We start from the raw sequence: 25658 nt of genomic DNA, 5'->3' as shown, positions 1-25658 counted from the left end.
AGGACAATTACAGGAGAGATTTGAAAAAGAATAGCTTCCCACACAGAGTGATAGATATCTGGAACAAATTGAATGAGGAAACAGTGAGTGCTAGAATTATACATGACTAAGAACAAATTGGATACAGAAAGATACAAAAGTGGGTCACTACGAGCATAGCTCTCTTCCTGTAAAATACAACTAGGTAAATACACACACAAATTACTTGAAATAGATAAAAACTTAAAAAGACCATCAATGAATTATTCAATGGGAAATATTACAGGAGCAAAAATTTGGGAATGTTGGTCATGGATATCTCATCACCCGACAAATATAGTAGCAAAGTCATTGTGAAATATGCAGACTGTTGAGAAATATAAAAGTAACTTTTCACTTCGTGGATGAGATAATAATAATAATAAAAAAAAGTTTGATCTGTTCTAGGTTAGAATATGTAATGATGATGTGGTTTCTATACAAAGTGAAGGATATAAATAAGATTGAGAGAATAGAGAGAGCAATGATTAAACTGGTTCCCAGCCTTGCAGATAAAATGTATGAAGATATATTAAAAGATTTGACCCTCAATCATCATCAATTGGGGGCATACACCAGGGAGCACATTGCTTCACTCACACTTCAATCAAATGAAAAACCTAGATGTCAGAAAATCGCATGGACCAGACGGAATTGCAAATTGGATACTGAAAGAGTGTATAAATGAACTGACAGACAAACTATACAAGATAATAAACTCCTCACTCAAAGAAGGAAAGGTACCGCAGGATTGGAAAGATGCAAACATAGTACCAATATATAAAAGAGGAAATAGGGAAGATCCTACAAATTTCAGACTGGTATCCCTTACAAGCACAGTAGCAAAAATATGTGAAAAAGTCATCAGAAATAAATGGACCAAACGCTTGGAAGAAAATAAAATAGTAAACCTTAAACAATTTGGTTTTAGAAGTGGAAGATCGTGTACCACAAACTTAATTTGCTTTTACTCGAGATTAATTGAGATAATACAAGAAAGATGGCTGGGCAGATTGCACCTTCTTGGATTTGCAGAAGGCATTCAGTAAGATATCACAAAAAATTAATAAGTAAAATTGAAATAATAGGACTACAAGGTAAGCTGCTGGAATGGGTGAAGGATTTCTTAATTGGAAGAAAAATGAGAGTGATACTTTAAGACAAGAATTCAAACTGGGAGGATGTGAAAAGTGGCATCCCACAGGGCTCTGTATTGGCTCCTTTAATGTTTGCCATATACATAAATGATATGGATGAGGGAGTAAATTGTTACATGAACTTGTTTGCTGACAATGCCAAATTACTCAAGAGAAAAAACAGAAAAATATTGTAAATCGCTACAAGACCTAGACAAAATATGGGAATGGAGTCAGAAATGTGAGATGAACTTCAACATCAAGAAATGTAGCATAATGGAATTTGGAAAAAGCAAAAATAAAGTATCAGGTCAATATAAAATTGGAAACAAAGAAGTCAAAAAAGTCAATTCAGAAAGGGACCTGGGAGTGATTATCTCAAGTGACTTGACACCTGATAAACATGTCAATAAATTAGTTGGAGAGACTTTTAACCCCTTCCATACGGTGCCGCACACGTAGGCGTCATGGACTTAGATCTCGGTGGCAGCAGCCAATGCCAGCCGTACGACGTGTCGTAATAATAATCGCATCATAAAATATAGTCACCGCTTATATCGATCGTTCTCTCTTCACCCGTGAATTTTGATAACCATAGAAAATGCGATTACAAAAGAATTAGAAAGAATGTCATTATGGAGGGGCGACTACAATAAATATAATCAAGACGCCGATATGGCAGCCTCGCGAATACACTCGCTCCCCATGACGCCTACGTGTGCGGCCCCGTATGGAAGGGGTTAACCTACTAAGATCAATGAGTGGCCTTCAACTACATAGATGAGGAGATGGTTAAAAAAATAGTGGTTACACTGATAAGACCTAAACTAGAATATGCAGCAACATTGTGGGCACCAAGCACAAAGAAGAACATAAGAAAATTAGAAAGAATCCAAAGAGCAGCGACAAAAATGGCACCTCCAGTGTCAAAATGGACATATGAACAAAGATTGGAGAAATTACATCTATTAACACTGGAACAGAGAAGAGAAAGAGGTGATTTATTGACCATTTACAGAATTATGAAAGGGATGGAAATCCTTGATAGAGATGACTTATAAAGTGGGATAGAAGAGAAACAAGAAGACACGAAAAGAAATTAAAGAAGGAGACTTATAGAAGAGACCTGAAAAAGAATAGCTTCTCACATAGTGTTGATGTCTGGAACAAACTAAATGGAGAAACAGTGAGTTCCAAAACTATACAACATTTTAAGAATAAACTGGATGCGGAGAGATACGAAAACGGGTCACTATGAGCATAGCTCTCGTCCCATAAAATACAACCAGGTAAATAAATACACACAGGTGCCAGTCCCCACAGTGTCTGTGAACAAGATCCTATATGCAGTCACTACCAGGTTCAATCAACTTGCCCCACCCATGAATTCTGTGGGCATCCCCTTCATCCCCTCTATCGAGGGATGCCTCTTGCGGAGACAATCTCGCAAGTATCATTAAAAGAAAGAAAAGAAAGAGGACTTGATGGTGTTCATGTCATTTAAGGAAGTAGATGAAACAGAGAAAAGGCATCTTAACTTGGGATAGGAGAGTCATGAGGTCATGGGAATAAACTGAAAAAGACCACATATTCAATGGCTGTCGAAAAATACAGTATTTCAAACAGGTATATCAACTCCTGTAATAGCTTAGATGATATAGCCTGAGCTAAAATCACAAGTAAATTAAAAACTAGGGATGATAATTGGAGAAAAAAGACAACAGATCTTTTGAAAATAAACTACTCACCACTGCTTCTAGCCCCAGAATTCATGTTTGACAAGATTCCAGTTCTAAGCAGCTTATCTTGATGCAGCAGCATTACACTTGGATAATCTCTTGGCCATCTTGTCTCAGTCTTATTTTCTAGAAGTTAGCCTGTAAGCAGGGTCAATATATGGTTGGAATGCTATGCAGCTTATAATTCATCAAGTCTTTGGGTGTAACTTCTACTGTCTGTGCGTTATGGTCTGCTACCCTCCTTAACTCTCCATTACTACCACTATGACTATCTCCTCATTGCAATATTGTCCCAAGGATCTATCTATATACCAAGGACTTTTCCCCCTTATACAAGGGATGTAGCCAAATCAAAAGGCAACCCACTCCTATCCACCATCCTTTTCTCCTTCTCATCTTAGCTCCTTGTGGATGAAGGATCATCCCTGTCTCTTGCCCACTGCCCTGGGTCAGAACCATTGCAGCAAGACACAGTACATCCACAACAAGGCTGCACTGTCTTGCTACATTGCTTCTGACCTAGGGCAGTGGGCAGAAGACAGGGATAGTGGGTGGGAGTGGGTATGTGCCTTGACTTGATATATAGATCCTTGGAACATAGATAGAAACACTTATTATTGCTGGCAAGATACTCTATGCATGCACTTCTGACCTCCTCTTTAAACTTTAAATGCCAGACCTACCTCATAGTAACTACTTCCTAATACTGAAACTAAATGGCCAAATCCCATTGGGAAAGAAACAAAAAATTCTAGGCCTTACTTTTGATGCATGAATTTCAACCCACATAGCAAAGATCTAACAATGAAAATTGACCAGAAAATAGCAGAGCTGGGTGCATTACCAGGTAGTGCACTAGTAATGCAGTAACACTACCAGTAATAAAATGTCCAGCTCAGTTTATTTTGTTTTAGAATAGGGAATATTAATGTTGTAGTATAGGTATTATTTTATGGAGAATATTTGTAAGAAGTAAATACTTCTCCATTTGATTTTTTTTTCCATCAAAATCAGTCTAAAGGAAATTAAAATTGGTAATGCATTGACAGTGATGCACCCCAGATTTTTTGGTAATGCATTGATGGTAATGCACTATCACTCCGGCGGTAATGCGCCCAGCTCTGGAAAATAGACTAACTAAAATCAATTGCTAGTATGTGCTTTGGACAGCAGAAGGAAATTATAATCACTCTACAAACCATTCTTGAGAACCACACTTGAACTATGGTTCCACAGCATGGTTCCCAACAACTTGGAAAACATACGACACCTTATGAACTATACAAAACAAAGCATTAAGAATAATAACAGGATGCACCAAAACCACCCCAATAGAACACCTACACAGGGAAACTAGAATCTTCCCCATAGAGTACCACCTCAACCCTAGTCATCATCTCGCTGTCACAAGTACAACCGACTGAATGTAACATAAAAGTCGCATACTACTCAAACATCAACAATCTACCACCTATATTATAAATCCACATAAAAACACATTCATACTCATATTGCAAAACAAGATCTTCAGGACTTACCACCAGATTACCCACTCCATCAACCTTAGACTCAGCAAAATCCCTCCCGAGATGCAAGGACCACACTAGCATGCTTGTGTTAAGGTCACCATCCAGCACCAAGACTCTACCAGCATAGAATAGGCTTGGCTGCAAAAACAAACTACTCCAGTCTCAGCCATCACAGAGGACATCAAACAATTCATCTTACACTGCCCTACCTTAGCTATACCAGATGAAACAATATTTTATCCTTGAGTGATGTACGAACTGTTTCTGGTTTCCTGGGAGCTGCAGTTCTCTTGCAAAAGAGATATGGAGGCAATAGATGTGTGTGATTCACCATTGTTATGGATCCTATGTTGGACTAGTGATCAAAAGCCGTTTCCTTTAATGGATGACATTACACACACTGCTGCACCATTGAACAGTGTCTCTCTATTGGATGTACAATGATCCTCCAGCTTGCTTGGTCCAGTGCCAATCCTTCCTGTTTTAAACAGTTCCATGTTCTCCTGCAGTTTTCCTCTCCATATTGTCCTTGGTTTTTCAACCGACCTCCTGGTATCTATTTCTAACACCATCCTTAGCAGGGGCACAACCAGATGGAGAATTTTTACTCAGAACTACATATTCCTACAGTTCTCCAAACATGTTATGTGCAAATATTACACAATGGGTTAAACATGGGATTCCCAATCTATTCTCATGATAGAAATTTCATAAGGGGATATATTAGCTGTGTCAGTTATTATCAGCACACACACATACACTATCTTATCATATATTGAAACTATTGTAACCTTCTTAATCTTAGTCTTCCCCCCTTTTGTATTTTCTCTACCTCTCCTCTCTTCAGACCACATCTCCTTTCCCCCTGAATATCCTGTCCTGCTACATGACTCCAGTCATACATCAGCATCCATTAATCAGATCTCTGTATATCCTCTTGCCATTGTTTTGCCCATGCTTAGCACCATAACAAATTTGATACACATTAATGAAACACTGCCTCTATTCTTTAATTAAATACTTTTTGTTCACTACCAAGCTCGTCCTCTCTCCATTTTTTCCTTGCTGATGGTACTCTTGTTCTCGCCACTCCATTTTCACAATCCAAGATATCACCCATGTAACAAAACAAATTTCTTTTCTTTCCTAAATTACCAGTCCTGTCATTCATTTCCTCTTCTCCTGAAAGCTGGACATTGAAAAGTTGTGTATCATACTTACAGTTTTCTGTCCTGAACATCTCAAGTGACACCACTTCTTGTACAACCCACAATATAGATTTTACTCATCTTACTTTACTTTACTCATCTTACTCATTTTACATCATTACTCATCTTACTGCACTTGTGGCAGGGTCGGAGGAGGGATTGAGGAAGCTGGTGGCAGAGTTTGGGAGAGTGTGTGATAGAAGAAAGCTGGAGATAAGTGTGGGTGGGGGTGGGGTGATGAGATGTGCAGGGGGTGAGAGTGGCAGTGGACTGGAAGTGAACGTTGGGGGGGAGCGACTGGAGGAGGTGGATGGTTTTAGATACTTGGGTGCAAGTGTAGCAGGAAAAGGTGGAGTGAAGGTGGAGGTAGAATGTAGATTGAGAGAAGCGAGTAAATGCCTTGGTGGATTAGTGTGTAATGAGGAATAGACATTTAGGAATGGATGCGAAGAGGAGACTGTATGAAGGAGTGATTGTGCCGACAGCGCTGTATGGGGCGGAAACGTGGAACATAAGAGAAGAAGAGAGAAGGAGTTTGAATGTGTTTGAGATGAGGTGTCCGAGAAGTATGGTGGGGGTTACTAGGCTGGATAGAGTGAGAAATGAGGGGGTGGGGGGAGCGGGGGGGCTGGGAGGTGGGGTTGATGAAGGAATATTGGGATGGTTTGGACACATGGAGAGAATGAGTGAAGAAAGACTGGTAGGAGGGGTGTGGGGGGCGGATGTGGAGGGAGTGAACGTGGGGGGACGTCCTGGGGTGAGGTGGATGGATGGGTTGAAGGAGGCTTTGGGGAAGAGGGGAATGTCTGTTGAGGAAGGAAGGGAGAGGATGGAAGACATAGGTGAGTGGAGAATGGTTGTATATGGATGATGATGTGATTGCATGAGGAGGAATGGGCGGGGGTGGGGTAATATGTGCGAGTAAATTTTGGCGCAGCCCGAAGGGATTTCTCCCCGTCCTCTCCTTATATGCAAGGGGGGACGGAGAGGGGGGGTCGCCGATTGAATGAAGCGGCCTTGCTGTGGATGTGCTGTCTTGCGACACTGCTTCTGACCCAGGGCGGTGGGCAAGGTGCAGGGATGACCCGTCATCCAGGAGGTGCTCAGATGAGAGGGAGGGTGGGAGGGGTGTGGAGTGTATTTAGGGATGAAATGAGTGGGAGTGTTTTTATGCCTTTCCCTTTTTGGCTACCTCCCTTGAAAGGGGGAAAAAGCCTTGGTATATGTATGTATGTATGTACTCATTTACACGGACATTCCATCTCCCTCCTCTCCATCACTTATTGTTTCAGTACTTCCTGATCTGATTTGGCTATCAATACTGAATTCTCACACATACTAACTCCCATGGAACTTTATTTCAGTTATATTGTTACCTCATCCATTACTGTAATGAATGATAGTGGACTTCAGACAGCTTTGATGTACATCCACTCCCTTACCAAACACTTCTGATGTTCCTGCTGTAGTCCACAAGGATCTATGATAAGATATAAAACAAGGGGAAGAGCCCTTTAATGTCTGGAAGGAGTGAGCATTAGGCATTGCATTGTATGTCTTGTGTGGTGGTTGTACCTGGAATGATTGGAGAGTTGCCAGGCCAATTCTCTGTTGGCACCAATCCTATTTTAATGTGGGATGATGACCTGAATGTAGGCATGCCAGTGCAGATTTTGCTAGTCTTGGTAGTGCTTTTCTGATGGGTTTAGTAGAAAAGTTTGAAGTATAGAACTTGGTAGTCTGTTGTGGAGCATTAGTTTTGTGAACTGCATGTGCTATTGGATGGATGTATTGAAGAGGGAAAGGGTAGTATTATTGTAGACTAGGGGTCCCCAAACTACAGTCAGGGAGGCCAGTTCATCCAGCCCACTACAGCATGTTCCCCCTCCTAATAATCAGTTTAGTAGAATATTCAGTGGGTAAACAACAAAATGGTTGTGCAGCTTGCATTCATCATACTTTAAGTTATCTGGCCTGCAGGAATTGTTCATGTTTCATTTAATGGACTAATTTTGTGGGGAAATGTGTGGGATGGGTGGGTTTGGGAGCTCGATACATAAAACTTCTCTTGTACTTCTGTATAAGGGGGGGGGGAAAGCTGTAGGTGTATAGATAGATTGTCTGTATGGGGAGTATACTCGCAAGTATATATTCGTGCCATTTTAATTAAGCCAGTTATTATTTAGGTTTTAATTTCTGTCTTAATTGCTGGACAATGCTGTGGATACATAGGTGGATTTCTGGTGTGCTGTGGATACATAGGTGGATTTCTGGTGTCTAAATCTACCTTATATTGTTCTTTTATCTTGTTTGACTTCACTAGGAAATCTTACACGAGATGGTCGTGTATCACACAGGAGGCCAAGTATTTTAGGCGACTTGGGTATTTTTCAGATTCATGGTAATCAGGTAAGAAATGTCACAAAAAACCCAAGTTTGTAAAGATATTTTGTGTCAGCCATAGTAGCTTATTGGAGTACATTTGTTTTGGTTATTTTTGGGCTTTTGTATTAAGATCATCTATCTAAATAGTCACAAACTAAGCAGTGGGAGTAAACCAGTTCCAGCTGTTGAGCCCAAATGTGCTTCAAATGTTGTGATTATGAATCAGGGAAATGTGGGACTTTTAACCTCTTCAAGTCAAATTCTTGTGGGCAGTATTAGCTGCCTGATGTATGACGATATCACAATACTAGCATTATACAATATAAAGTTACAGCTATATTTCTTCTTTCACTGAATATTAATAACCACAAAATATGATCAAACCAGTTCACAGAATATGGGATTCACTCGGAGAACTGCAAAATAAATTTAATCAAGACACCAACGTTAGCATCCTCATATACCTACTCGCACCTCACGATGCCTACATAGGCATCATTGGAAGGGGAACCACAACTAAAATGATGCAAAGCCTGAACACTTCCAGTTATGCCAGCAGTATACATTGGAAGCATAAGGTCTTATGAAAATGGGCACTTGCTAGTATTGTGGCTCCTTTGGAGATCATACATCCTTTGCTAAACTGAAAACTTATCATTGGGATTTTGTACAACTTTACCAAACTTTTCATTCCAGACAGGTATCTCCTGTCAGAATTTGAAATGTGTACATAAGGGAGGTTAGAAACGACTATATATTTTTCACATTTTTATGGGTTTTATTGGTTTATTGCAAATGCACATGTTTTGTGGCACAATTAATTTCTACAAAAGTTTTCGTAGAAAAGGTGTCAAAATAGGACTTCCAAAAATAATGCCAATATAAACATTTGACAAATTAAAAATGAAACGAAAGAGTATCACTGATGCAGGTACCTGACCCAAGGAGACAGGTAGTCTGTACTCAAATTAAAGGCTTGAAAAATCAACACCTGGAAAGCTTTGCAGTACACCGCTGCCATTGCAGCCTTCCTCCACCTGTGCTACCCATCCTCGACTGCCCTCAGCTCCGAAGTGCACAGGCTTATGACAGCCCTAGTGATAAGCAGCACATTCCAAGGATACCAATGCTACAAAAGACAGTGGAGAAATGACAACGGCAGAACTGTTGAGCTTTGGCAGGTGCCAGGTTTTGACCCTGTGAATGCTTTTGACTAAACATGTGCAGAGGTTGCTTCTTTTCGTACTTGTGATTTTACACTTTTTTTGGTGGAACCCTGGCTAAGCAGCAAGCACACCTCAGCACCAAGGACAGTGTAGTAAAAAAATCCTTAGCTAGGGAGAAAAATCTGTTGTCAACCGACTGAGTGTCTTATTTTTTTTGTTTGTTTTGTTATTCCACCCATTACTTTAACTAATCACGTATACTGTGTCTTCCCCACCCATAGTGTCTAAAGTTACACATAGTCATTTGTCTAGGTGTTGCATGACAAAGAAAGGGCCAGCTTTACGTGGACTCTAACCCTTGGCCGAACTGACTATCTGGAGCACCCTCATTCACTTGTTCTTCTGTGACCCGGAGTGAGGGTACATGTCCGTACTTAATGCTGCAGCAGGTGGTCAGAGCCGACTTTCTGGTAACCGGGAGCAGGTGATAGACTGCTCTTCATTACATTATGTCCCTTTCTTCCGTCTTGGTGTGTGATTGCCACTGCCAGGTCCCGACGACAACGTCGACGAGCAGGGAGGACACCGCTCCCACAAGGCTCAGTCAGAACACCACTCCAGTCTCTGAGCCCATGTGGGAGTGACGTCCCACAAGCCCGACGCTAACAATACGTTGCTTCACTTTGGTCATGTGACTGGGAGGAGGTGTTTAGGCCGAGCTTTCTGCAGTGGTGTTCTCCACAGGTTGGGGTTGCTGGGCAACGGGAGCGGCTTGGCTGTCTGCACCCTGGCCCTCGCCCTGCACACACAAAATACAATTAATCCTGCAGCAATGAAAGGTTAAAAGTTCTACAACAATCTAATGCACTGGGGGCTTTCGTGACAGAGAAACAAGTCACGTGGGGCAGAACACATAACTGAGGTGCACCAAGAGGCAAACCTCCGGGACTAACTTCAAGGCAAGCTTGGAACCTTTTCTTTCCATGTTCAAATCATGCAGTTAGCATTGCAGCATTTCTTCTAAATCATGCCTCTGGTAAAGCATGAATGCATCAAATATCAAAGTTAAAATAACTGGACACTGAGTATTAACTTGCAGAAAGCCAGCACAAACAATTCCACAAATGACAAGGATAGGTTTGAATCTATTGCTGCTCGATCGAAAATGGCCCCAACACTGTTGTGAATACATTAGCCAGTCTAAAATAGTTTTTAACATCTTAAAACAATCATGACCAAGAAGGTTCATCTTGGCATGAATTCATATTTGCAAGTTCGATCAAAAGGACTTTGATAGTATTTTAATTGTGCATTAGGGTATATCTTCGAAATGGGTCCCTACCAACATGCCAAACTATACCAAAATACTTTGTTTAACCAAGAATAGTGCAGAATTTCCTTACCAAGTCCTGGGGCTCAGACAGTGTCTCAGCCTCAGGGTCGGCCTTGGACATCACACTCACTTCAGCATCAGTATTTTCTTCACACACAGTCTGTTCATGCTGTAACAACATGCAGTCACACATAAGCAAAAACACTACACAAAATGGACCAACAGGTGAAAAGTCCCAGTTACAGAACATGCAAGGCAGGATGTATGTAAAAGCACATACAGTACATGCACTTTGGCACACATGCTACAGGCAAGGATAAGCAAAACAAAACCCATACAAGCTTTGAACACAAGTGCATAGCGAGCTAAAGAATGTTGGTACAATAGTAGCTTTCACTGAAAGGAAAGAAACTACATCAACTTGCCTTGTGTCCCTCAGCTCCTGTCTGGGTCTCCGTGGTCTGCAAGGCAAACATGCATGATGAGGTCATGCTCTAGTCTAGGGATAGGGACAGGTATCACATGCCGTGGTTAATGTCTACAAGAATGCCTACACACAACATCAACCTCAAATGCTGAAGACCTTACCTTAGTCTCAGGTGTGCTGCCTTCAGGCCGTCCCCGACCACGTCCTCGTCCCCCACGCCTGAATCTGCGGCGTGGTTGCTCAAACTCCTCCCCGCCCATCATTTCTTCATTGTGAGGGCGTGGTCCACTGTACACACGGCGATAGTATCCACGAGGGCCCCTGGTGCCACGGCCCCTGCCACGCCCTCTGCCGCGTCCACGTCCTCGTCCCTTATGGGCATATCTCCAGGTAGGTCATAGGCATCATATCCATCGTTTCCCTCGTACCCAATGGGTCCACCGCCGCGGCCTCCTCTTCCACGGGCACCGCCAAAGAAGCGCCCTTGGTAGAACCTGCGTGGTGCATGTGCCCTAAAGCCTCTTCCACGTCCGCGGCCACGGCCCCTTGGAGGGCCTCCTTCAATCATTCCTTCGCCCTCCATACCCTCCTGGGATGGGCCGCGACGATAGTATCTACGGCGGAACCCCCTTCTGCGGTCTGCTGCATAGGGAGATCCTTGTACAGCGCCACCATTGGGTCCAGTCACATTTGCTGCTTCATTGCCCTTCTCCCCAACGACGACGTCAAACTCTACCTCTTCCCCGTCACCAACCGAACGCACATACTTGCGTGGGTTGTTCTTGGCAATTGCCGACTGGTGTACAAACACATCCTCCTTTGTGTCGTGCCGATTGATGAAGCCATAGCCACTCTTTACGTTGAACCATTTCACAGTACCGGTTACCTTCGTGGCTGAAAAAGAAATCATCATCTTAGAATAAAATTCAGTGATTGCATACCTGACAAAATTCAGTCTCACTGATGATCTGTTCCTCTGTCGAGTCACACTAGCATAATTATCCTGGCTGTATGGTAACAGCAATACATGTCCTTCATTTGATTTCACAACCCTCTGAGGGGGGATGGTGCCTCTTTGTATCAGTGTTACCAAAAGCCCTTAACCCTATCAATGGACAGAATTAATATCAAATTCCCAAGAACATTAAAATTATCAAATTAAAAACTACAGCACTTCTCCATTTTCAAGATTTGCGGAATGGAAAATTGTGGAATCAAGTGTCCAATTGAAGAAAAGAAAAACATATAGCGGGAAAATATGGGGTGCTGACTGAAGAAGTCAATGGAAGAGAGGGTAGAGGTACAATGTCTAAATAAATAGGTGGCACAAAGCCAGTAAGATAATACCTGGAACTTTGAAAAGAATATTTTCGGGAAACGGGTAAATGAAGTTAAAGCCAGGTGGTGGTGGTTGCAGTACTTCTAAACGGGAGTGAAAATTGTGGGAGACATCAATGATGGGAATAAAGCAAGTATAATAAGTGTAGAGGGCACAAATTAATAAAAAACAAGAACAAGACAGGAGGCAACAAGTGACAGGTTATGGGGATACACTATAAGAATATCTATACACTGGAAGAAGATGACCATAATGCCACTTGATAAGTTACAAGATTGAATGAAAGAATCAGAAGAAAACCTTCAATTATGCCAGGTTAACCTCTTCCATACGATGATGCCTACATAGGCATCATGAATATGAGTAGGTATACAAGGATGATGGAGTCAGCATCTTTATTTATGTTTTGTAGTAGCTATGTAACCCCTGAATTCTGAACTGGCTTGATTGCATTTTGTGTTTATTATTACTCATTGAAAGCGAGTAATACAGCAGTGACTTCATATTAAAATGAAAGTATTGTGATGGATCATTGTACACAAGGCATCTGATGCTACGCACAAGAATTCAACTTATATTGAAAAGGTTAAGTGCCTCAGAATTATAATATGAAGGATAACTAAGAACTACATCCTCCCTAACACTCCCCCAAATCCCTTCCTTACATCACATCATCCATACACAACCATTCTCCACTCACCCCTATCTTGTCTTCTCCCTTCCTTCCTCAGCAGACATCACCCTCTTCCCCAATGGCCCTTCATATTCACTCCATACACCTGTATTCCACTAATTTCTCTTCACTCATTCCTTCCATGTGTCCAAACCATCCCAATGCTCTCATCAACTCCATCTCCCAACTCCTTTTCCACCCCCACTCTTCTCACTGCTTCGTTTCTCACTACCCAACCTTCTTGGACATTTCATCTCGAACACATTTAAACTCTTCCTCATCTATGTTCCACACACCCACTCCACTCCCATCCGCCACCCCTTTTGCTCCCACTCCCAATGTCAGAAGCAATGCGCAGCACCCACGGCAGGGCTACTTCTTTTGCATGGCAACTCTCTCTCCTTGTACACTCGTACGGGAAACGAGGAAGGCAGAGGAAACCCTCAAGAGGATATCCATGCATAACCATTCTCCACTCACCCATCCCCAGACTTCCCTTCCCTGCTCAACACCAATCCATCTCATCCTTGATCTTCCCCTGAAGTTCACTCCATCCACCTCTGCTTTCCACTCATCTTGCTAATCTTTCTTCATGCCTTTTCCTTTGGCCAAACCATCCTAACTCTTTCATCAGCACCATCTGCTGGCTTCCTGTCCACCCCCACTCTAACCTTGTAACCCTGCTGTACTTTTCACTTAATCTCAAATATATTTAAACTTCTTTCTGCCCCATACAGTGTCATCAGCACAATTACCCTTATCGCCTATTTTTCACGACACTTTTCAATCACCCAAAACATTCTCACTTCTCTCAACATGTAGTTCATCTCCATCTGCATTCCTTCATTTACTGCCACATGCGAATCCAAATACTTAAAACTATCAACTTCCTCCAGCCATGATAGCGCGAATGAAAGCGGTGGCATGGACTCGAAAACTGTCGAAGTTTTCGCAATTTTCTGTCAAGATACATGTATCTTGGTTATAACTTGGTTGTAACTTTTGCTAGGCCTATGCACTGTCGCCGTTGGCAGGCTAGCTACGAAACGTGTCAAAATAGTACGTCACTGTCCGAGGCATTTTATTGCACTGAAGCCACACAAGGCTTACCTCATGATAAGGCGCACCACCCAATTTTGGCCGATTTTAAGGATTTTGCCCGCGCCTTATGGTCCGAAAAATATGGTATATACTGTTAGGATTTTTTTTAAAATAATAATAATAATAATAATAATAATGGACCAGTCATCAGGTATGCATCGTTCAGCTCATCACACCATCTTACCCTTATTTGTGAAGACAAGTGAAAAACCCAACGAGAACACCATTCTCTACGCCATTTCCTGCTACATGCAACCCCAAATACTTATAACTATCCATTTCCTCCAAGCTCTCTTAGACTATATGGGCTGAAGAAATGAGAGAGGATGGCAGAAAAGATGCGAGCACATGAACAATTGCAAAGGAATGGGGAGACATGAAATTACATAAGGGTAAAATGTGAGGAAAGTCAAGAAGCAAGCAGATATAGGGAGAAGATAGGTGTCCAATGAATTTAAAATTTTGGAAGTGGTCATGAACTGCCTAGTGTAGGCCTTTGTTTCTTGCAGTCTCTTCCATTATGTTCCCAAAAGATCAGGGGGTAGGGGGTAGTCAAGAAGGAAAGTTAAGTGAAAAGGGGCGAGGATGCAGACGTATTGATTAAGAGTACGGGGTAAAGGGAAGAGTAGGGGGTAAAGGGAAGAGCACCAGAGTATGGGGATTTACTGGATATAGTGGAGAGCATGTCTTTGGATGTGTCAGAATTCATGAAAATGACAATGTATAGAAGAGCAAGAGCACCAAGAGATCAAAGATAAGATGGGGCACCTGGGTCAGATGTCACAGGGAGTGTGCAAAGGATGGCATTGTCATAGAATGGCTAATCAGATTGTTTTATGTACTTCAGGCTGGGAGGTGTGCCAGTGGACTAACGGAGTGCATGTATAGTTCCACAATACAAATATACCAACCCCCATAAGGGAGGTAGCCAAAGTCAAAAGGCAATTTCATTCCCATTCACCACCTCTCCCTCCCTCTCATCTTGGTTCCTCCTGGATGAGGGGTCATCCCTGCAAATTGTCCATTGTCCTAGGTCAGACGCAATTCAGCAAAGCCACTTCATTTAATTGGGGACCACCCTCTGTCTCCTTGTGCAGTAACACTGAAGACTGGGAGAAATCCATTTGAGCTGTGTCAGTATCATTCACACACAACATGATGTCTCACAGCATCATATATACACAGCCATTCTCCACTCGCCCTTCTACCTTTCTCAACAGACATCCCTCTCTTGCTAACACCCCTTATACCACATCCTTGGTTGTCCTCGTGCACTCCAGCCACAGGAGAAACCCATTTAGGCTGCATCATAACATACACGCATAACCACTCCTTTTCCCACCCCTGTCCATGCATAACAATATCACACACAGCCATTCTCCAGTCACCCATCTGCTTTCTCTCTTCCTCAACACCCCTTTCACCCCATCCATGGGTGTCCCCTCATATTCACTCCATCCCCCTGTGCCTTCCACACTTACTAATCTTTCTTCACTTTGTCTTTCCATGTGTCCAAACCATCCCAATAACTTCAACCTTCTCTTACTTCCTTTTCCACCTCCATTTTCCTCATTTCTCAGTATCCAACCTTGTAATCCCTACCATACTCGACATGTCATCTTTAACATTTAATCTCCATGTTCTATGTCTGCCCCATACAGTACTGTCATCACAATCACCCCTTCATACCATCTCTTAGCATCCATTCCCAAATGCATCTCGTTGCACTTTTTAATCCTCCAAGGCTTCCTTGCTTCTCTCAATTTACCTCCACTCTCTTTCCTGCCATATGCAGTCCCAAGTAATCCACATTCTCCAGCCTAATACTCACTTCCAAATTGCTGCCATCCTCTCCATGTACAATCACCTTACTTTTATCCACATTAACTTTCAACTTTTTCCTCTCACACACCTTCCCAAACTGTCACTAACTTCCTTAATCCCCCCTCTATTCCTGGCATTAGCAAACAACAACTGGCTTACCTCACACCTTTCTCCATTTTCTTTAACCATCTCTAATCCCTTGCCCATTACCTCCCACACCACCCCATCCATGTACATGCTAATCAGTCATGGCAACTTGACATCCGTGAAGAAGTCCCACCTTTACCTCAAACCACTATCCATTTCTAATTTTAACAAGCTCTTCCACTCTTGTAAAAACTCTAGACTGTCCTTATTACAAGAGGATTTTGATGGACTTCCAAGGTGTGTGGAAAGCAGTAAGTGGAGAACTAGCTTGAGGCAAAAACCAATGAGAAGGATTTTTTTTTTTTTTAATGAATATGCAAAAGATGCTAGTGGAGATTGCAAGTGGACGTACATGGTATGAATGGACCTGTCTGCTACATTAAGTGGATCCAGGGTGGGGAATAAACTAACTGACTGGCCCATCTGTGGAAGTTTTCTAGTTGAATTGACCGACATTTCAATGCGACTTGGGACAGGAATGACCCTTCATCCATGAAGTGCTCTCACATGAACAAAGGGGTTTTCAGACAAGCGTGGATATGGATTGGTTGAATACATGCATGCTATGACTACCATTTTTCTTAAAACCCGATTTCTGTAGTTTCTGACCTAGGTTTTTTTTTTCTTATCTTTTTTCCGTTACCTTTATTTCTTTCATTTTAGGGGGTATTTCTTGTTGTCCATCTTCCCAAATTTGTGAACTCTCAATTGTAAAAACAGACCTGAAATGTCTGATCATAACTTCTGCCATTTGTTGTCTATATATTCTTTATATCCTTCATGCAGTTTAAATTTTGTGTTTATCCTTTATCATTACATATCAATAGAGTTTAGGTTCCTTACATTTGTCCAATATCTTTTTCAGTTTTTTTTCTTTCCTACCTATATTCACATATTCTTTCCTAAGTTTTACATATGTTTGCCCCCCCCCCTTTTTTTTAGGGGGGGGGGTGGTCTTCCAGGCTTTGTCTCTTTGGTCTTTAGCCTCTGCACCTTTTGTTATACCAACACTTTATATAAATATCTTTTTGCTTCTGTGGTACATATTTATAAATTCCTTCCATGTGCTATTTTTTTAATATGCTTAATTTGTCTTCCATCTGTTTCCTCTGGAGAATTTTACCAGTTTGTTTTGAAAATCTTAGTTTTACAAAACCCATTTAGTTGTACATTAATCTTCCTTCTCTATGTTTATCATTCCTTTCTACATAGTTTTGTTCTTTTCATTCAAAATATTAGTATATGGTCCAATTGGTGTTTTATACCCCCATTTTGTTCATAATATCTGGTTCAGAAGTTAATAGTGTCTAGTTTCGACAGTTCCTCATTGTTTCTATATCTAGTACTTTTCTTAACCCATTGTGTTAAGGCAGTGGTTCCCAAACGAGGGGGTGCACCCCCCTAGGGAGGCATGAAGACATCTGCTCAAAAATATTTGTTTAATTAGAATAATAAAATCATTCAAAGAACAAATATCTGCCATTACATACATGCAAAGTATAATAATAGCAGTCACTCCAACCCGTTTTCTATGAATCTAGTTATCCTTACATGTTTTGGACACTTTACCGATACCAATCACAATTTGCTAATGTTCAAACTTTTTTTTTCGCTCCCTTTGAACCAATGTTTCGTTTTTAGTTATTTAAAAATGTCTCTGGAATGTACTATTATTTGTTCGAGTGGCTTTCATGATTAAATTTTAATACAAACAGAAATGTTTTCCTGAACAATGCCAAGAAATAAATGCAAGAATCATTTCACATGAACAAAAGAGGGAGTGGGGGCGTGTGGGTGTACTGGAAGCCAAAAGGGGGCGTCAGGCAAGATAGTTTGGGAAACACCGTGTTAAGGTGTATTCGATGGTCGTATTCAGTAGGATGTTGCTCCAAAGTTCTTCTCCCCCTTTTACTATAATTTCTTCCCAGGTTATATACTTTGCATTAAAATCACCCATAATTACTATGTTGCCACCCTCTTTCAGTAACTTGTTTAGCACATTCATTGTGTCTTCCAGTAGTTTAGAATGATCACTATCAGACCAAGCCAGTGTTTTTGGTGGCACACACTGCTACAAAATTTCTGCTTTTCATACTTTTATTTACAATTTTAATCCTAATTAATTCCACATTATCCGTCACATTTAAACCCATTTTGGTCAATATCATGACACTCCATGCTTGTCTGTTCTATTTTTTGCCCAGTGGTTGTATAGACCTCGTCCCACTATACTTGTTGATAGAGGTCCTTTCAGTTTTGTCTCCACAATTCCCATGTCAGGTTTCTCTATTGCTAAACAGTCATTTAGTTAATTCCAGAGATCACCTTCTCTCTCTGGTATTTACGCATGTTTTTCTTGGATACCATGGACCACAATGCATTTACCTTGTCAACTGTATCTCACCCAATTTTCTTTAATTACTTTCAGAACTGTTTTTGTATTTTCCTCCATCTGCTTTTGTACTATTTCTCTAAAAGATATTTTTTGATTTTCCTGTTCTTGTTTCCATTGATGTGGGGCTTTGTGCTCAAACAATTGTTAGACCTAAGGTAAATTTGTCTACACAGGATAGTACTTTTATGGTGTCAGAGTAACTGATTTTGTGTAAGAACAGTTTTGTACAACAGCGACAGGCAAAATATGAATACATTAGTAAACTGGTACAGGAGCCAGGATTTTCTTGTTCCCACAACCCTTAGCCTAAAATACAGCAATTAGGTTGATCAATATTTGTTCTACTTGTCTTGCAGTAGAAAAAAAGGAATGGACAACTGCAGTAACATCTACATTGTCAGATTCTTTGTTGCCTGAACCTAAATGTACGTGAAAATCTTGATAATATTGGTAGTGATTTTTGTGAAGGGCAACAACTTTATACATTTATTTGTATGGATGTGTATGCACAATATGGGTGGGTTAGAGGGTTCTATGTCCTTCAGCAATGAAATTAAAATATTTTATTGATGTTCTTGTGTAGCCAGTTACTCAACATTTTCATCATTGTGAATGCAGAGCGAGGTTGGGAGTCGTTTATAATAAGAATTTCTTTATGCCATCCAGATTCTGCTGCTACTGGTCTTGCATTCCATTTCTAATTTACCTTCATCTTGGGGGCTTTAATATGTGGGGGAAGGTTACGGATGAGACTATTTTGTTTTTGTCTGATAGGATAGGCTGATCATGTCGGTGCATTAATTCACGGTAAAGCATGCAGCATCAGTGGTGCAAGGTCATACCATTAGTATTACTACCTCTCAAACCACAAAAGATACAGGCACAATTTTGGCACACAAGTCTACATTTCATTGTATGTTGAATAAGGCATTCTGGAACAAGGCACTGTAGTTGATCGACATCACTATTCAAATCTTGCCAGACTATTAGTTGTTGCTGTTCCCTAGACTGGCTAAGCATTCCCATCTCCCTGAGGATGGAAGGAATGGGGGGTCAAAACCACTCCAGTGGGTGATAAAGATTATCTTTTAGGAATAGTTTGTAACTAATGCAATTATGGTTCTTCCTTGTCTTGGGAGCAACTTGTGTATATGTCAGGGTGGGGAGCTGAGCAAGTCATAATTTGGTCTTTTGTCACCCCTTGAATATGACGATACGTATGTGGGCCTCATGAGGCAAGAGTATGTATACAAAGATGCCACCATTGGCTTCTTGATATTTATTGTACTTGTAGCTGAGTGACACCCCGTATTATGGGAATGGGCTTGATCGAGTTTCCTATGGTTACAAACATTCTGGGTGAAAGAACAAGCCTAATAGCTGTAACTTGTATATTTTATAATGCGAGTATTGTGATAATTGTGTATCAGACAGCCAATTTGCACATGAATATTTGATTTGTCTGAATTTGGGAAGGTGTGCGAAAGAAGGAAGTTGAAGATAAACATGGGTAAAAGTAAGGTGACGAGATGTACACGAGGAGAAAGTGGCAGCAGACTGGGAGTATTAAGGGAGAGAGGGACAAGAGGAAGCGGATAGTTTTAGATACTTGGGTGCGAATGTGGCGGGAAAGGGAGGAGTGGTGGAGGTAGAATGTAGATCGAAAAGAAAGCAAATGCCTTGGGGGACTAAAAATTGTAACAAGAAATAGACATTTGGGAATGGATATAAAGAGGAGATTGTATGAATGAGCGATTGTGCCGACAGCACTGTATGGGGCAGAAAAATGGAATACAGTAAGAATTAGGTGTTTGAAACGAGATGCCCGAAAAGTTTGATAGGGGTTACTAGGCTGGAGAAAAGAGGCGAGGAGAATGAGGTTGGAAAAGGAGTGGGGAGATGTTGATGAAAGAACATTGGGATAGTTTGGACACATGGAAGGAATGAGTGAAGAAAGATTAGTAAAAGGGGCATGGAAGACAGGAAGGAGTGAAGGGGCAACCAAGGATGAGATGGATGGATGGGGGTAAAATGGCCAATGGGAAAGGGAGAATGTCGGTTGAAGGACAGGAGAGGACTAGATAGGGGTCAATGGAGAATGGTTGTGCTGTGATGAACGAGGATGAATGGGTGGGGGACAATGTATGAAAAATAGACAGCCTGAAGTGATTTCTCTATTTCTGCACTTCCCCCCCCCCAGATTTAATGAAGTGGCCTTGTTGTGTCTTGTGATACTGCTCCTGACCCAGGGCAGTGGGCGAGATGCAGGGATGATCAGTCATCCAGGAGGTGCCAAGATAAGTGGGAGGGGTGGATGGAATGGGTGAAAGTGGATTTTATGACCCCCCTTGCTACCTCCTTTGCAAGGGGGAAAAGACTTTGGTATATGTACGTACATAGGATTGTGTCACGTTATTGTAGATGGTAGAACAATGGGGTCAACCTCCCTTTTATTCACAGGTCTGTACTTGTGGCAGGGTTTGATTGCTACTATAAAGAAGTACATGCATTCAAGTAATGGTCTATGGGTGTAGATGTTCTAACATGGTTAGTGCAACCAATTACAGTTTTGTTATATATGGGATGTCCATATTCGTAATTGCCAAGCACCATATTTATAGTGATTAACAATTCTTTCTGCTGCCCAAGTACTGTACTTTCTATTGTTCACAGCTATGTTTTTTGACTGTCAGGTAAGCGATGTGCGAGCTGAAGGTTATGTATAAAAATGAGACTATTTTAGGTACTTTGTCCAGCAGATGTTTCCATCTGTTAGATGCACTGATCCTTGTACCAGTGTTTGGGGGGGAGGGGGTGTGTGTGCATCACTGACAACTGAGAAGTATTCTCAGCCAGTTCCCTTTTGCTATCACATAGCTGCTGTACTGTTAGGCTGTCTTCATTGTATGGTTGCAGGGAAGTATTTAGTAAATTTATTATAGTAGGGGGGGCAACTATTGTACACCTTTCTGACCCCAAGCAAATGGTTGCTTTCTGCCCAAGATGTTCACCAATCTTTTGCACTGCTGTCTTACCTATTTGCCACAAATACTGCCATGTCGGATGGCAATTTGCACCACCTGAATCACCCCAGACCACAGTGAATAGAAGACAAGAATGTAACCTAACCAGGCTATTGTCATCAACTTCTACATCTGAAGAATTGTCACCACAAGGTAGCCCACCTTAAGAACCCATCATCCTGTCAAAATCTGGAGTGGCAATTCATGTAACCCCAACATGACTTAATTTGAGTCAATGACCCAATGATAAAAATGTATTAGCCTGGTTACAGATTCCCTAAGACGGATACAACCACCATGCCACTGTCTTACCATTCTATACAACCAATTGACTTGTGGGCTGATGCCTATCACCTAGGGGGTCCTCCTGCAAGACGGTCAGTTTTGATGACCCTTACATTTATTATATCTAAAAGTCCCAAAAATTTTGTGCAGGCAACTGGACTGGTGGCACTACATATGCCTTTACCCCAACCTTTAAAAATAACAATACCACTCCTAGCAGTGACAGTACATGGCAGGCAACCATTGCATTTCTAAAACATCCTTATTAATCTGCAAGAACGATACTGCCATGTCTTCAAAACACAACACCCTTGTACATTTTTTTTTTTTGCTTAAACCCAAAGGGTCTCCTGGCTAGACATATAGTCAAACTTCTGACTTTGACCTTACAGCCACCATCTCACGAGGAACGGATGGCCAGACACCACTTACTATTCAACTCGTTTGCAACAAATAACATCTCTCCCACTTGTAGTATAACACAAGTTACTTCTTTCATAGAAATTTCAAAGGCCCCCCAAAATGGGGTTTCAATTAGTGAAACTCAAACATGTTTTATTAATACTCAATGTTTTATAATGTACTTCCAGTACCAAACTAAGTTACTAAATGGGGTTATTTCAATTTTGTTCTTGTTACACACCAATTTTAGAATTAAAATGACTAGCAGGTAATATGGTGGCTCGCAGGACAGTTGGGCACACCATGTATTTGGTCTACTAACAGGCATAAACTCTTCAGCCAGAAACTGTACAGAGATAGGCTCTGGGTTAAAGAAGATTTTGTTTTGGCACTACACAATCATGAATAATATTAAAGAAAATAATGGGCAAAAGTTTAGAAGTGCACACCTAATTTTGTAAATTATAATACATCAATGTAATATGTTATTCTTGGCCGAAATTGATAAAGTTGCTAAGAGCTATAAACAAACAAATGCAGCTGCTTCATTTGCTTGAGACACCATATTTGTTTTGGTGGAGGCGGAGGCCAAAGAAATTTAAGTATGATAAATTTGTCTATACTTATATAACCTGCATTTAATATTGCAGTTCCTGTAATTCTAGGTCATCTCCAACCTCCGAATTTCTCAAAACAAAGATGGTGTCTAAAGGAGTCACTGAGACTTTATTCATTTCTGCACAGGCTCTCAACGTTTTCTTGTATCGATTTCCGCCAAGAAGAATATTTCTTACACCGATGTATTATAATTTACAAAATTAATATTCAATCTTCTAATGCTATAGTGCATAGGTGTGCACTTGAAAAGATAAAGTTATTGCTATCAAGATGCCATCAATTTTTAAAACCCTCTCATCTTAACCTAATTCAATCAATTTTGAAAAATCTTTAATGAAGAACTTTTGCATCAGTAGTCTAGTGCCATTATCAACCCACAAATTAAAGTATTAATTTTTTTGACTGATGGGGTCAAGCTAATTGCAATTACAAAGTGCTGAATTACAATCAACATTCCAACATTTATCCACGTCTTAGGCAGCCCTCATGTGTAAAAGGTGATGTAGAGCCATCCTTCATAAATTAGATTGGATAGTTCAAGTGGAAATTCCAAGATGGACAATTGCTATGCAAACATGACTGCAGAGCCAAATTATTGCCCGACCTTTGCATGTAACTAGTAACTACCAAGACAAACATTTCCAGTGTCATCAGTTTTGGTTTGGTTAGGTTAGGCAAGACATGGATAGGATGGGTATCAGCAATCTAGTTATAGACTCTTCCTATGCTGATGATTAATGCATAGTTCACAAAGTAAGTTATACCACAGCTTAGCTATCTAGCTAAAGTTTTAGCTACCTTGTTTCAAAACTTCTAAATTCAAGGAAAATTTACAGCAGCTTGGCCAATGAAGTACCTTACTTTTGTGAAAAACATACACTAGCATTTGTGTTAAATGAACTTCCAATACAAATATTTAGTAACCACATTGCCCAAGAATTCTTGTCAGGAAAAAAAGGCTTAATCCGATTCTTGGCCAAGAAGCCAAACCATAATTACAATATGGTGGCCATTAAACAGTAATCATGAATTAAAAAAAAAAAAGTCTTCAATGTATCGACATGCTGACTTCATCACTCTGGGTTGTCAATGTTAAACCCCCCCCCCATTCCTTAGGTTATTGTAGCAAATTCTAATTAACTGCCCTTTGATACACAGAAATTAAAATCTTCCTCTGCATAAATTTTGAAATTATGAATTTTATCAAGGATGTATGGATCATGTTTATGTACAAGTCTCCTTGTCTGGTTATTTCAAGGTATCTATACTTGTCCTGGTTTTCGAACGATAAATAACATTGCAATATGCACCAAGATGAAAGATGCGGCATCCTAGAAAATGTGCATTGGGAACTAGTGCTCACCCACATGTGCATGGTGCCACATTGTATCTACCGCTTGCAAGTTGCACATACAATTGCAATTTATATCGTATTACTTCGTTTCCAAGATGTCCCTACATAACGGTACAATCCTACGCCATTTATTCCTGGATCAATCAAGAATTTCCGTGTATATCAACTTGCTTCAACAAACCACCCAGTCCTAAACAATCATTTAAATACGTACAACCACTACTATGTTCCCATAACTTGAAGTTATAATTTTGTCGGGATGATCACTTGTGTATAAGGACTATGTACGCATTTAGAGGCATAATCAAACTGCTACGCACCTTGCAACCCTCATGCCACAACACCACGTTCGCTTCCAAAACAAAAGTCAGCTGAGCTGAGAGCGTACGTGGCTTGCAAGTCCTACATGAAGCCCACAGCCATCGCACTTTGTCCTTGCGTCTTGTCATTTTTTCTTAATCGGACTTCAACATAAAACAGGTCGCATCCGAGTTATGTACTGTTTGCCGCCTTACGCCACGTGCAGGCCACGCTCGCCATATCTACCGGTACGCATCCTGCCGCCTCGTTGGTTGTCGTTCACTTATTTACACTATTTTGGCCAATATAATCCACCTACCCAGGACTTCTTTATCTGCAGGAGGAGCCTTTGGTTGTTCTTCAGGCTGTGGTTGTGTCTCCGGGTCGGCCATGATGTTTTAGGTGGAAAATGGGTGGTTTTTGGGTGTTATCCCCTTCCCTGATGTTTCCGTTCTTCGGCTCTATCTCTTCCAGCCAACATGGCAAGAGGCAGCTCTGAATACACCTTGGCCAGACTCGACGCTGATTGGTCAACTAAAACCCAAGCGCGATGAAAGGCTCATTCTGGTTGGATAGATATATATCCCATGCTACTAGAACGGATATCATTGGTCTGAAATATGAGTAACCATAAAAATGAATTTTCATTGGTCCACTACTTGCTTACAAGGTTTCTTAATGCTTTATAGTTTCTACAGGATAACAATTCAGATTTACACTTACCATACGTTTACAGAGCTTGAATTTTGTTCTACCATCAAGAAATAACTATTCAATGAAACTATGATAGTTGTTGGTGTAAGAACTGCATTTTTCACAAAGTAAATCAGTCGTCAAAGTTCAAATTCTACGTAGAACAATTCAACCCATACAAATGCGTAATGAAGGAGTGTTTCATTGAATCTTATTCAGTTTAATAAACGAGATATCTTGGAAAATGTATTTGCGATGTTGATTTCAACGGAAAGAAACGGTGAACATGGTTCTGCTAACATATACGTCAGATTCCCACGCTTGCTAGCGGGAACTCCCTTCGTGGAAGGATCTGTAGTATTGTGACGCATTACAATAGAAAATAAGTTTAGTTAATGATATAACTCAAAAGAGAATAAGTCGAAACGAGGGCGCTGTCCTGGCGATATCGATTTTGCCTTAGAGACCACGCAAGGAATAGCAACGTCCAATCATATCCTAAAACACCATCAAGAATGTGAAATGTAGCGATGGAGCAATATGCGCAGATTATATATTTTTAT

General features: G+C 40.9%; 1 protein-coding gene, 1 long non-coding RNA gene and 1 pseudogene across 4 annotated transcripts in view; 1 reads left to right on the top strand and 2 right to left on the bottom strand.

Moving 5' to 3' along the window:
• LOC143023117 (uncharacterized) overlaps positions 1-3234 on the bottom strand; it is a 50340-nt gene extending 47106 nt beyond the window's left edge. Inside the window, exon 1 of one of the 3 annotated variants that reach the window (XR_012966169.1) lies at positions 2903-3233. The gene's annotated coding sequence lies outside the window, so the exon portion shown is untranslated. Of the gene's footprint in view, positions 1-2902 lie in introns of all 3 variants that reach the window. The other 2 variants (XR_012966168.1, XM_076181620.1) reach the window with 2 other exon arrangements.
• A 4114-nt stretch (positions 3235-7348) lies between these two features.
• LOC143023320 (uncharacterized) lies at positions 7349-9323 on the top strand. Its single transcript, XR_012966175.1, has 2 exons — positions 7349-7862; positions 7893-9323. It is a non-coding gene; the product is annotated as an uncharacterized LOC143023320 (long non-coding RNA).
• LOC143023319 (uncharacterized) lies at positions 8771-24905 on the bottom strand (annotated as a pseudogene).
• Between the last annotated feature and the right edge of the window lie 753 nt (positions 24906-25658).

Source organism: Oratosquilla oratoria, unplaced genomic scaffold, assembly GCF_046742065.1.
Source record: "Oratosquilla oratoria isolate Oo_2021 unplaced genomic scaffold, ASM4674206v1 SCAFFOLD45, whole genome shotgun sequence".
NCBI classification, from domain to species: domain Eukaryota; kingdom Metazoa; phylum Arthropoda; class Malacostraca; order Stomatopoda; family Squillidae; genus Oratosquilla; species Oratosquilla oratoria.
The sequence above is the reverse complement of the archived record's forward strand: the minus strand, read 5'-3'. Positions and strand labels throughout refer to the sequence as shown.